At 42.6% G+C, this 10,305-nt stretch overlaps 1 long non-coding RNA gene across 1 annotated transcript in view; it reads right to left on the bottom strand.

Annotated features, from left to right (window-relative positions):
• Positions 1 to 4,447, bottom strand: part of LOC109310510 — a 10,248-nt gene extending 5,801 nt beyond the window's left edge. Inside the window, exons 1-2 of the long non-coding RNA XR_002101227.1 lie at positions 4,393 to 4,447; positions 1,822 to 2,108 (exon numbers count right to left, since the gene is read on the bottom strand). This is a non-coding gene — a long non-coding RNA (uncharacterized LOC109310510). The remainder of the gene's footprint in view (positions 1 to 1,821; positions 2,109 to 4,392) is intronic.
• Between the last annotated feature and the right edge of the window lie 5,858 nt (positions 4,448 to 10,305).

The following is a 10,305-nucleotide window of genomic DNA, read 5'->3' as shown; positions in this document are numbered from 1 at the left end:
GGGACACACACACAATGCCAGCATCTGAGGCATGAACAGACATACAGAACCCAGGCATCTGGGACATGTAGGAGTATACATGCACATCCACACATGGTCAGCCAGGCAGAGCCAGCAGTTGGCCACTTGCAGCTAAGGGAGCAACACCATCCAGCTCCCTTGCAGAGTGGAACATCCTGGAAGCAAGGGAAAGAGCTAGGAGGATGCCTTGGAGGCTCCTGGTCCTGGGCATGACCCAAAACTGCACCCTGCTGGGGAAGACAGGCCTGGTGGGACTGTAGGTAGCACAGCAGCCCCTTTCAAATACCAGGACTTCTCACCTCCCTGGTGAAAGGTGGGTTGAGGCTCTTTAACCCGAACCCCCACAACACTGTCGGTAAGGGGCCAAGCACGGCTATGGCCACCTGAGCCCCAGGGGACGTGAGACCCCAGGAAGCGAGCAGGGACAGGCACAGCTGTGGTCACCTGAACCTGCAAGAGTGAAAGACTTCAGAGGCCCCAGGGAAGAGATAGTTGTGTAGCCCCAAAGAGGAAGCAGGTACGGAGCCCTAGAGAGAGGGCAGTAGTGAAGGCCCTGACAAGGGTTGAGTAGGGCTGAGGGTCAGCATGAAGGGCAGTCCCAGGGGGTGTGCTGAGTAGGGCTGTGGGACAGGCACATGGGCCAACCCCCATAAGATCAAGTTATTGTGTGTGAGAAGCCTAGTGAAGGACTAGAGTAGAGCTAGCCCTCTGGTGAATCAACTGGCCACTACCCAGGTGAGGGTCATGGAAGATGCTCAAGAGACTGTACGTTGCCAGCTGAGGTGCGACTCAGATAAGCCTGATGGCCTACAGGACCACTCAAGGGAGCACGGCAGAGTGAAGGGAGCACAGCATCATGCAGCAAGCAAGAGACCCTGTGAGAGAGGGTGGAGTGCAAGAGGCCCCAGTGAGAGGGGGGCTGTATGAGCATGTGAGTGAATGATACCTGATGAAGGACTAAGTTGACCCGGCTTTAGGCCAGGAATGTAGTGACATACTGGATGCCATCTGCGAGGCATGGGCCACGGTGTAGGGATGGTACAGAGCATTGGATAGTACCCTCTGGCATCAGGACATAGAATGGGCAGCCTCCCACTTTATACCACCAGTTATGGGAACAGGAAAGTTGTAGCAGGCGAGACTTGACACTTGGCCCCAAGCTTGCCCCCATCACACTTATCATCAATAAAAATCATTTTAGACTTTTTTTTTCAAAGTATTATCTTTGAGTATGGTGGTCAAAATATTTCATTTTCTAAATTCAGAGTTATGCCAAAAATCTGCAATTTAGAAGCATCATAGGCCAAAAATAGGCTAGATTCATTAGTTAAATCAGGCTGAATGTTTGACACACATTTTAGTTTTAAAAAATGCACATGAGATACTTTACTATGTGAAAGTTCCTCCCAAGGTAATTTGCTGTGATGCTAAAAATGGTTTCAGAATGAGAGCGTGAGATGTTATTTTGTGATAAAATTAAAAGCATATAAATTATGGATAGCAAAATAAGCAAGGATAACACTAATTTATGTAAATATGTACTGTACAAAACAAAGAAATATTCATTTCTGAGCACCATGTAATAAGATTAAAAATATTACTGATTAAAGAAAAATAGCATTTCAGGTTTCAGTTGCAGGAAGTTTCCAACATGAAATAGAATTTTGCTAAATTCAAAACATAAATAAAGAAAATTAAAGAATTAATTAGAAACAACATGCTATATTCCTGATCACAGCTAAGAATACAAATAAGATGAGATAAAAAGGAATTTTAGATCAGGTATTGTCTATCACCTACCTCATCTGCCTGTGTGATCACAACTTCTGGGATGCAGCTCCTTCTGTTTTCATCTTTTTCATCTGCATGCTGAGTTTCTTCTGTTCCTCCATGAACTGATAGATCCGAAGATCCACAGTCTAGCTCTTTACCAACACTTCCTCATCTTCTGGAAAGTCAATGCTGACTGAAGTCTCAGTCTTCTACAAAGGCTGACAGGGACTCTTTGTTAGCACCATATGTACTGTCAGAGGTTACCTGAGCCTCGTCAAAGGTCTGGTGTCTTAGGATGACAAACTTTGTTCCTGCTGAACAAAGAAAAGACAAGACATAAAGGGCCTTTCAATAGGACACCGACTCCTTTAGCTTTGCCATGAACTATATTTTATACATAACGGATCCTAAGTACATATGATGCCTATGTCTATGAAATTTCAAAGCTTGTACAGTACGTTTCTCAGGGAAAGGATGCTAGAAAACAAAATTTCTGAAGCAATGTTCATCCATTTCTATGAGTTGCTTACCAGTACATAGAAATTCCTTATTTAAAAAAATAAAATAAAAACACAACCCATAAACATTCTACTATCAAATTACAGGCAGAAGGGAGGACAGGGTGGCATCTTGGAGACTAACTCACGGAGAAACTCATTGGTTACTAAGGTGCCATCCTGCCTTGCCTTCTGCCTGACTTCAGACTAACACAGCTAACTATTTCTCCCTATCAAATTACAGTAATGCTGTGGATACTGTCGTATTTATCATGAATAATACAATTTTAAAGTACTACTCCTAGTACCACATAAATCATAAAAGCTTTGCCAAGACAATTTTTGCAGGGTTTTTTTTCCCCCACACATTTCTTTAAAAACCATGCAGTGCTGACCAGTGTTAGTAAACAGAATACTGTAGTATGTGGAACACTTAGTATAGTAGCATATGGATCCAATATGAGAATTATTGAGTCTGTCTAGAAGAAAATAGACATTTTATATGCAAAAGACATATGCAAACACAAAAATTTGCATTCCCTTACACTTTCAAAAAAAATTATGGTCACTGTCCCATTATTTTTAGCTCTTCCCTGTCTACAGTATTATATTTGGCCGTTTGCTATAAGTCTTCAGGTTCCAGGCTTAGGGCAGGTTCTAATTTAAAATGGGTAACACATACCCTCACATATAAGCAATCAAGTACACTATATGTGCATAATACCCATCCTTTCAAGTCACACAGTGATGCATGTTGTGCATCAGAGATGGTAGCCTAGCCCTTTAATTAAAAGAGATATTGTTTCATTTGAGTTACTACTCTAATTGTTTCTATTTCTGGCCTTGAAAAGAAAATAACTTGAATTTATTTTTAAAAACTGGCAGACCATCAATTTGCAGATAACAGGACTATTTCTTACAAAAGAGAAGTGTGCTGTGACTAAAACGACATAATGTTTGTTTCCTTTTCTTAAAGCAAGTTTTATATGGAAGAGGCAAGTATACAGGGCCCAATAATTTTATTTTAATAGAGCTAGGCAATGAGCTTATACTTTATATTTTGTACACCAGATAAAATCTGTCTGGCAAGGCTGTGCTCATTGACTATATAATGAAGTGTATGGCTACTCATGTGAGAAATCTTTGTTTTTGGGAAAGAACAGGAGTGGCTCCAATTCTCCACAAAAGACACTGCTTAGGACAGCTTCATCTCAATAAAATGGGTCTCTTCACACTTTAAAAAAAATTCCCCAACTAATGTGGTGCTATGCAAGTTTATACTAGTTGAACATCTGCCCAAACATCTTGAGGACAGAATCATTTTACAATTTTTCCTGTTTAATATCTACTAGTATCTATTGGACAGAGTTTAGGTTTAGTTTTTCCCCTCCCAAGAACTGACTTCATAATAACCACCTACAACCCCCTGGAATGATCTAATTCAAGATATCCAGCAACACTGTTTCATCAAAGGCACTACAGCTACCTATCCTGTACTGATCAACAGATGCTTAGAAAGCTCTCTCAGACATCAGCTAACCACATACACATACAGCCACAAAGAGAGACTGATTTTTGAGAATTAAAGGAAATGCTTGTGATAAATGAGAGAGAGTAAATTTTGCCTAAACTGAAGTACACAATCTACATCAACCAGATGTCCCGACTTCTCTATATTGAAAAAAAATATACCAGGCAGTCCAGTTTCTGCCTGAAAGGGACTTACCTCCTAGTACTCCTGTACTACTGCTGCCTATGAGCTGAAAGAACTTGCCCTGAAATTCATCTATAAGAAGGGTGTAAGGACCAGGGTATAGGCAGGCCAGCCTAGTGGGTAGGCCACCAGGAGAAGTCTAGAGGCAAGAGCTGGGGGACCCAGAGCTACATGGAAGTGGGCTGTGCAACAGCTGGAGTCCAAGTTACCAAAGCCAAGAGGCAATTCCAGAGGCAGAGTCCAAATCACAGCTGAGTCAGGGGCCAAATTACCAAAGACAAGCAGCGGTACCAAAAGCCAGAGTCCAGAGGCAAAGCCAAGCAGAGTCAGAAGTCAGTAGAGTCAGAAGTCAGTAAACCAAAGAGAACAAGATCCAGAAAGGCTTACCAGAGCAAGCCTTCAGGCAGAACTGTTGGCTGGCCTGCACTCTTCTGCAGCAGGTGGATTTAAATGGGAAGGCTATTATCCTCAGCAGCTAATCAAGGGACCCTAACAGTGGCCAGCTGGTTCATCAGTTTACTAGAGACTCTTGGGCAATTAGTCCAGGCTGGGCGGCCTGTTATGGCCCCTGACAAAAGCTGTGCTTTTGAAGATAAAAGCAATGAACTCTGGTTCCCATGCTATATGCATTCTATTTAGTTAACAGTTATAACTTCTTTATAAGCCAGAAGAGAGTTCAACATCTCACAATGTTCGGTCAAAACAGCTTTATCTGTTATGAGCATGGGCTGAAAAAAGTACATCGGTTACTGACATAACTATGCTGGCAAAATCCCTTGTGAAAACACCGAGAAGTAGAGTAAATTAGTTCACTCTGGGTGCATCTACACATGCAGTTAATTCAAAGAAGTAAACTCCAGACCAGTTTGAGTAAACTACTCCCAGGTACAATGCCTCAGACAGCAGCAATTTAAGCTGAGGCATTACAGCTTATGTCAGGGCCACTCCTGCCCTGCCTTGCCCCAGGCAGCATCTTGTGGCAGAGAAGCTGGCTGGGGCACAAGGGTGCTGAAAGTGTGGAGTCATGTTATTAGGCTGCAGGCAGGTGTTTGGCCCCCAGCTGGTTGGACTGTCCAGGTGCAGCTTGCTCCCACTGTCAGTGTCTACACATGTTTAATCATAGTTGATTACTCTGCAGTAAGATAGTTCTGCTTCTGACAGTGCTGTCTTGTGACAGTGTTAATTAGTTTACTGCAAGCTAATATCACTGCACATGTAACATTTTACTCCACAGCTAATTAGTCTACTTCACAGTAAAGCACATGTGTAGACATGGCCACTGAGTTCCATGCAGATGTGGCAAGCTGCTTTTAGTTCTTGAAGTCTGCATTATACTGCAGTCATTTCTGACATCATCCTTGCTTTTGGTCAGGTCCTCTGCTTACAGTATCTCCTACTGGTTTCTGTGACACTATATTCAAATGATCTCATGAGTGAAGCAGTTAGTTAAAATCTCTCTGTGGAATGCTCCCTGCAACCTCCCCACCACTGTCTTTGTAAATACTGCTTCTGTGAATTCCCTCCAGTCAGGGTCCATGAAGGCCTTAGAACCTCCAAATATACAATATTCCACATTGAAAAATTACTAGCTCTCTCAGTAATTTAGCAGGCCTTAATTCATAAAATATAGTCAATATGGACTTTAGAAAGTATACTTCGTCCATGAGTTGCCATGCTAATGAGAAAAACTGCAAATCAAACTTGGTCAGGTGTACATGCTGCTTATGACACACAGGGCACATCTAAACATGCATAAATGTGCCATAACTATGGCACATTAGGTTTAGTACCTGGAATAACAGGTACTAACTTAATGTACCATAATTGGCTTTACTGCACAATAGGCCTATGCCAAGCGGCTAGTATTCGTTTTCGAGATTTCATTCCAAATCAGCCAGGCCCATCTCCCGCCTGCTCTCCAAGCCCAGCAACGGCTGTCCCAACCACCGCAGCTCCAGGCACTTAAAAAAAAAAATTCCATCTCACCAGGTGCTGCCAGGCAGGGGGTGATCCCTGATGCCCCCCCACTGCCCCAACACTGTGTGGGGAGCTCTGCATGAGCCCCCCTCCCCATAGGTGCCCCACCTGGGCTAGCTCCAGTCCTTTAAGAAAAAAAAGAAACAAGAAAACCCCCAGACTCACTGCTTCTGCCAGCAGGGTGCAATCCCCGTTGCCCCCTGCTGCTCCCACACCATGTGGGAGGCTCTGCACAAGCCCCCAAAGTCCTGAGGCTGCTGCAGGAGCAGCGAGTCCCAAGGCTTTTCTGGGGGGGGAGGGGGGGGTGTTGTTTTTTTTTCCTTAAAGGGCCAGAGGTGCCCAGGTGGGCACCTATGGTGGGGCTGGGGAAGTGGGAGGGTGGGTCAGGAGATTCATGGAAGAGCCCCACATGCATCATGGGGCAGTGGGGATTGCCCCCCACACCTGGCAAAACCCAATGAGCACTGGGACTTTTCTTTAAAGGGCCAGGAGCTGAGGCAGAGGGGCCAGCTGCAGCGAGGCTGGGGGAGAGGGCGGGGGTCCCCCCCATGGTCGCCTCTCCCCTCCCCCAGGTCCCTTTCCCCACCCCTAGTATTTACCAGCTTGGAGTCAGCTGCAGCTCCGTGCTGCAGCCACCAGGGACTGCCTGAATCAAAGCTCTTCAAATCTTTTCCAAAGATTCAGAGAGCTTTGAATCAATTTGGACCTTTAAATTGGTTCAATTGAGATTCAGCCACCAAAATTGGGCCAAATCTCCTCCATATTAAAACACCACCCAAAGTTGTGCACAGCCCTACTGTACAGTACCGCTGGTACACATCTTTTAGGTGATGCACTAATGTGCTGTAGGATTAGTCTGCTGCACTTCTAGTGTCTTATGTAGACACACCCACAGTCTACATGTAACTAACTTACCTCACACAGTAGATGGGGCACTGGTGTCATCTTTGTATTAGGAGACAGAAAGGAAAATTCAGGTAAAAAAAAAAAAAAAAAATGAATTGCATATTTATAGAAATGTTCTGTCAAACCACTGAAACTTTAGTGAGAGCTATAATGCAGATTCTGACATTTCTGTATTTGACTACCACTTCAGGACTGAACTGTGAAAACATCAGAAGGGAGGCTTTAGTAGACAATAGGATCCCAACGTGCTAAAATTAACCTTCCTTCATTTTTCTATTCCAGTTATTAAAACTGTACACACAGTAAGTGGACTGCAACACGTAGTGTGGTTTGATGTCATATTTAGCTACATGTTACTTTTTAATCATCCAAGGCAAACATTTTCAAACTGAGAACATCAGCTTTTAAAATATATTCCACACACAGAAAATTGTTTATTAATTATAAGCTATTTACACTGTGGGAGCTTCACATGCAAACACTTATTAGAAAGCATCATGAAAGAAAAGTATCTAATCCTTTAGAAATGTAAAATAGTTCTAACTAAATTGTAGGTTTGCATAAATGCACATCATATTATTTGCACTCATTCCAATCATGTAATCTGTTTTGATGGGCAAGTTTGCTGTTAAATACTGGCAAATCATATGCCCTTACATCTATGTAAATGATTCCATTTGCTGTCAGTTGTGTAATGTGGGCAACTTTGTTACTAGTCAAGCGTAAAAGACAGTGGAAAAAAATTCTGTACACCAAGTGTGACATTGCACTGTAGAAGTAAGCATTAAATTAGAGTGAGAGGTTATAAGTCTGACAGAAACCTGATCTGTATTCCCTAATTATAGAGTCTCACTTTCACAAAACTGACACAAATGTTAAGCCAAATTAAATGTTGTCTAATTAACTATCATATACAAGACTTCAAAAGCAGAATGTCTACATGTTATTTAGCAGAGTAACTGAAACAGGAGGACTTGTGAATTATCAGTCAACACAGACCTGCCATCTCAGCTAACTGCTACAAGGTTAAGTCATTTCATTTTCACGCATCTATCCTTTTAGTGCACTGCTTGTAATATTTACAGAAAAAGGCAACATGGTAAACAGTTTCACACAATGAGGTGTGAGAGTTGATAGGACACTATTCAATGGCTCTGAACTCCCCTGATGAGCTGCCAAAAGTAGTTATGAATGGCCTAGTTGATGGGCTGATGACTGATAAAGGAAAAAACAAACAAGGCTGGTAATTCATGAAAAAACATACACTGCCATGACAACTAAAAGTGTCAACTGACAGCCGTTAAGCAAAATGGAATTTGGGAAGCTTCTTTTTAAAGGATCAACTGTACATGCTCATTATTTCCATGGCTTTCCATAGTATTTTCAGAGTTGTTAATACTTCTAGTTTTGGGGAAAAGAAAAAAAAAAAAATACATTCTGTGGTTTGGAAGAGAGAGAATTATTTATTCCCATCAGCTGAAATTTCAAACTGTTGTAGGACTGATTCTTGTGCAGGGCTAAAGCCTTCCTATAGCTTCAGAGAGATCAGAGACGGCACCTTTCAAGATGAAACTCTTTCATCAAAAGTTAAGGTGTCAAATGGCATCTGGTCAATGGAGACCTGCAAAGTGGAACACAGGAAGGTGCCAGACAGACCGCTCCTGTGGGTCAAAGCACCAGGGGAAACACCAGGAATGGTACCCTCAGAGACAGGAAGATCCACACTCATTTCCCAATTAAGGGGGGCAACATTATGGAGATTTCATTGAATTTGGAATTGGGATAACTTAAATTGACTGATGACCAGAGAGCACCATTAATACATAAATGAAATAGGAGCTGATTTATGGATGGATGAAAATGAACTGAAGGACTTAACCCTCCACATATCTCTGTACCATAGAATGGGCCCAACAGTGTGACTTCTCCTTGGGCAGTACATGGACACAACAGATCTGCCTGAATACTTCCAATTAACTTAAATGTTTTTAGTGGAAGCAGCCTGAACAATACCGCTACCATTTTTCATGGACTCTGTCAACTTGCTTACCACATTATCATTTAATTGTTTAGAAAAACATACAATAGGCAAGGCAATGGAAAACTGATTTCTTAAAATTTAAGATAATCTATTTTCGTGCCCTGTTTAATAGACAACACTGACCATACACATTAATATTAACACACTGAATTTTGCGGTTCAACTGCCCTCCAAAGATCGTATTCTAAAGACACTTCAAAACAAAGCATTATGAAAGAAATGTATGAACAAAGCCATATATTAACATAATTCCTCTAATTGTTTTAGAACTGCTAAATTGATAGCCTAAATGGCACTAAATATTATTGCCAGCCATAGCCTCTCAATTCTATTAACCCTAAGCCTTCAACTATCCTAGTTACTGAAAAACAATTGGATTATAATGTAGAAACTGACGCCAAGCATTCCCATTCTTGCCCTATCATCTCCTTCCCTTTCCTGAAAAAAATAGACATAGAAACGGAAGATGATCATCCTGCCATCATTTTGTGTTATCTTTGTCTGTAAATTTCATCTAGACTTTTTAAAGTCTAACTAACACATATGTGTGCATACACACTTACATAGTTTTAGTATCTCAACCACATTCTATTAACAGAAGAAGTTCTTCTGCTTCTTGGTTTTCAAAGCTCTGTGGGTCAGTGCAAATTACCCATTAATCGCTGGACAAGACAAGGCAAAGTGGATTTCAATCATGTCAGGCCTGAAATATTTCAAAACTGTTTTGCAGGCAGTTTCAAAATCAAACCCATGGTCAATAGGCAAAATCTCTTCCATGTTCTGCATAGCAAGTAATGTAGGCCTCTGCAGGACATGCTTGGTAATCTGGTGCTAGCATCAGATGACAAAACTAATCTCTTTAACAGATTCTTTGTTTCCATTTTTGAGCAGGGACAAGGGCAGGGACAGGGACATCCCCCCCGCCCACACTGGGATTCTGGGCAGACCCAGGGGAGGCACAGCCAGGCCCAGGGTCAGTGAGGACCTAGTCAGGGAACTTCTGGAGGGACTAGACATGGTCAAATCAACAGGTCCTGATGATCTCCACCCCAGAGTGCTGAGGGAATTGGCAGAGGTCATTGCGGGACCCCTGGCACAGCTTTATGAGCAGTCGGGGTGCTCTGGCAAGGTGCCAGAACTGGAAAAGGACCAATGTGGTCCTCATTTTCAAAGAAGGGAGGAAAGAGGACCCAAGAAACTATAGACCCGTTAGTCTTACCTCGATCCTGAGGGGTCAGAAGAAGGTGCTCCAAAGTGGAGTTGTCTTTGTTAATGTCTGTCAATGCATGGTGGGAGCAGGGCTAGGCTAATATGACTCAGCCCAGCTTCTGGTGCTATCTTCAGAATGGGGGGGTGGGAAAGAGTTCTGCCTGCAG

Source organism: Crocodylus porosus, unplaced genomic scaffold (genome assembly GCF_001723895.1).
Source record: "Crocodylus porosus isolate Cpor-Errol unplaced genomic scaffold, CroPor_comp1, whole genome shotgun sequence".
Classification (NCBI taxonomy): domain Eukaryota; kingdom Metazoa; phylum Chordata; order Crocodylia; family Crocodylidae; genus Crocodylus; species Crocodylus porosus.
This window is presented reverse-complemented; position numbering and strand designations above follow the sequence as displayed.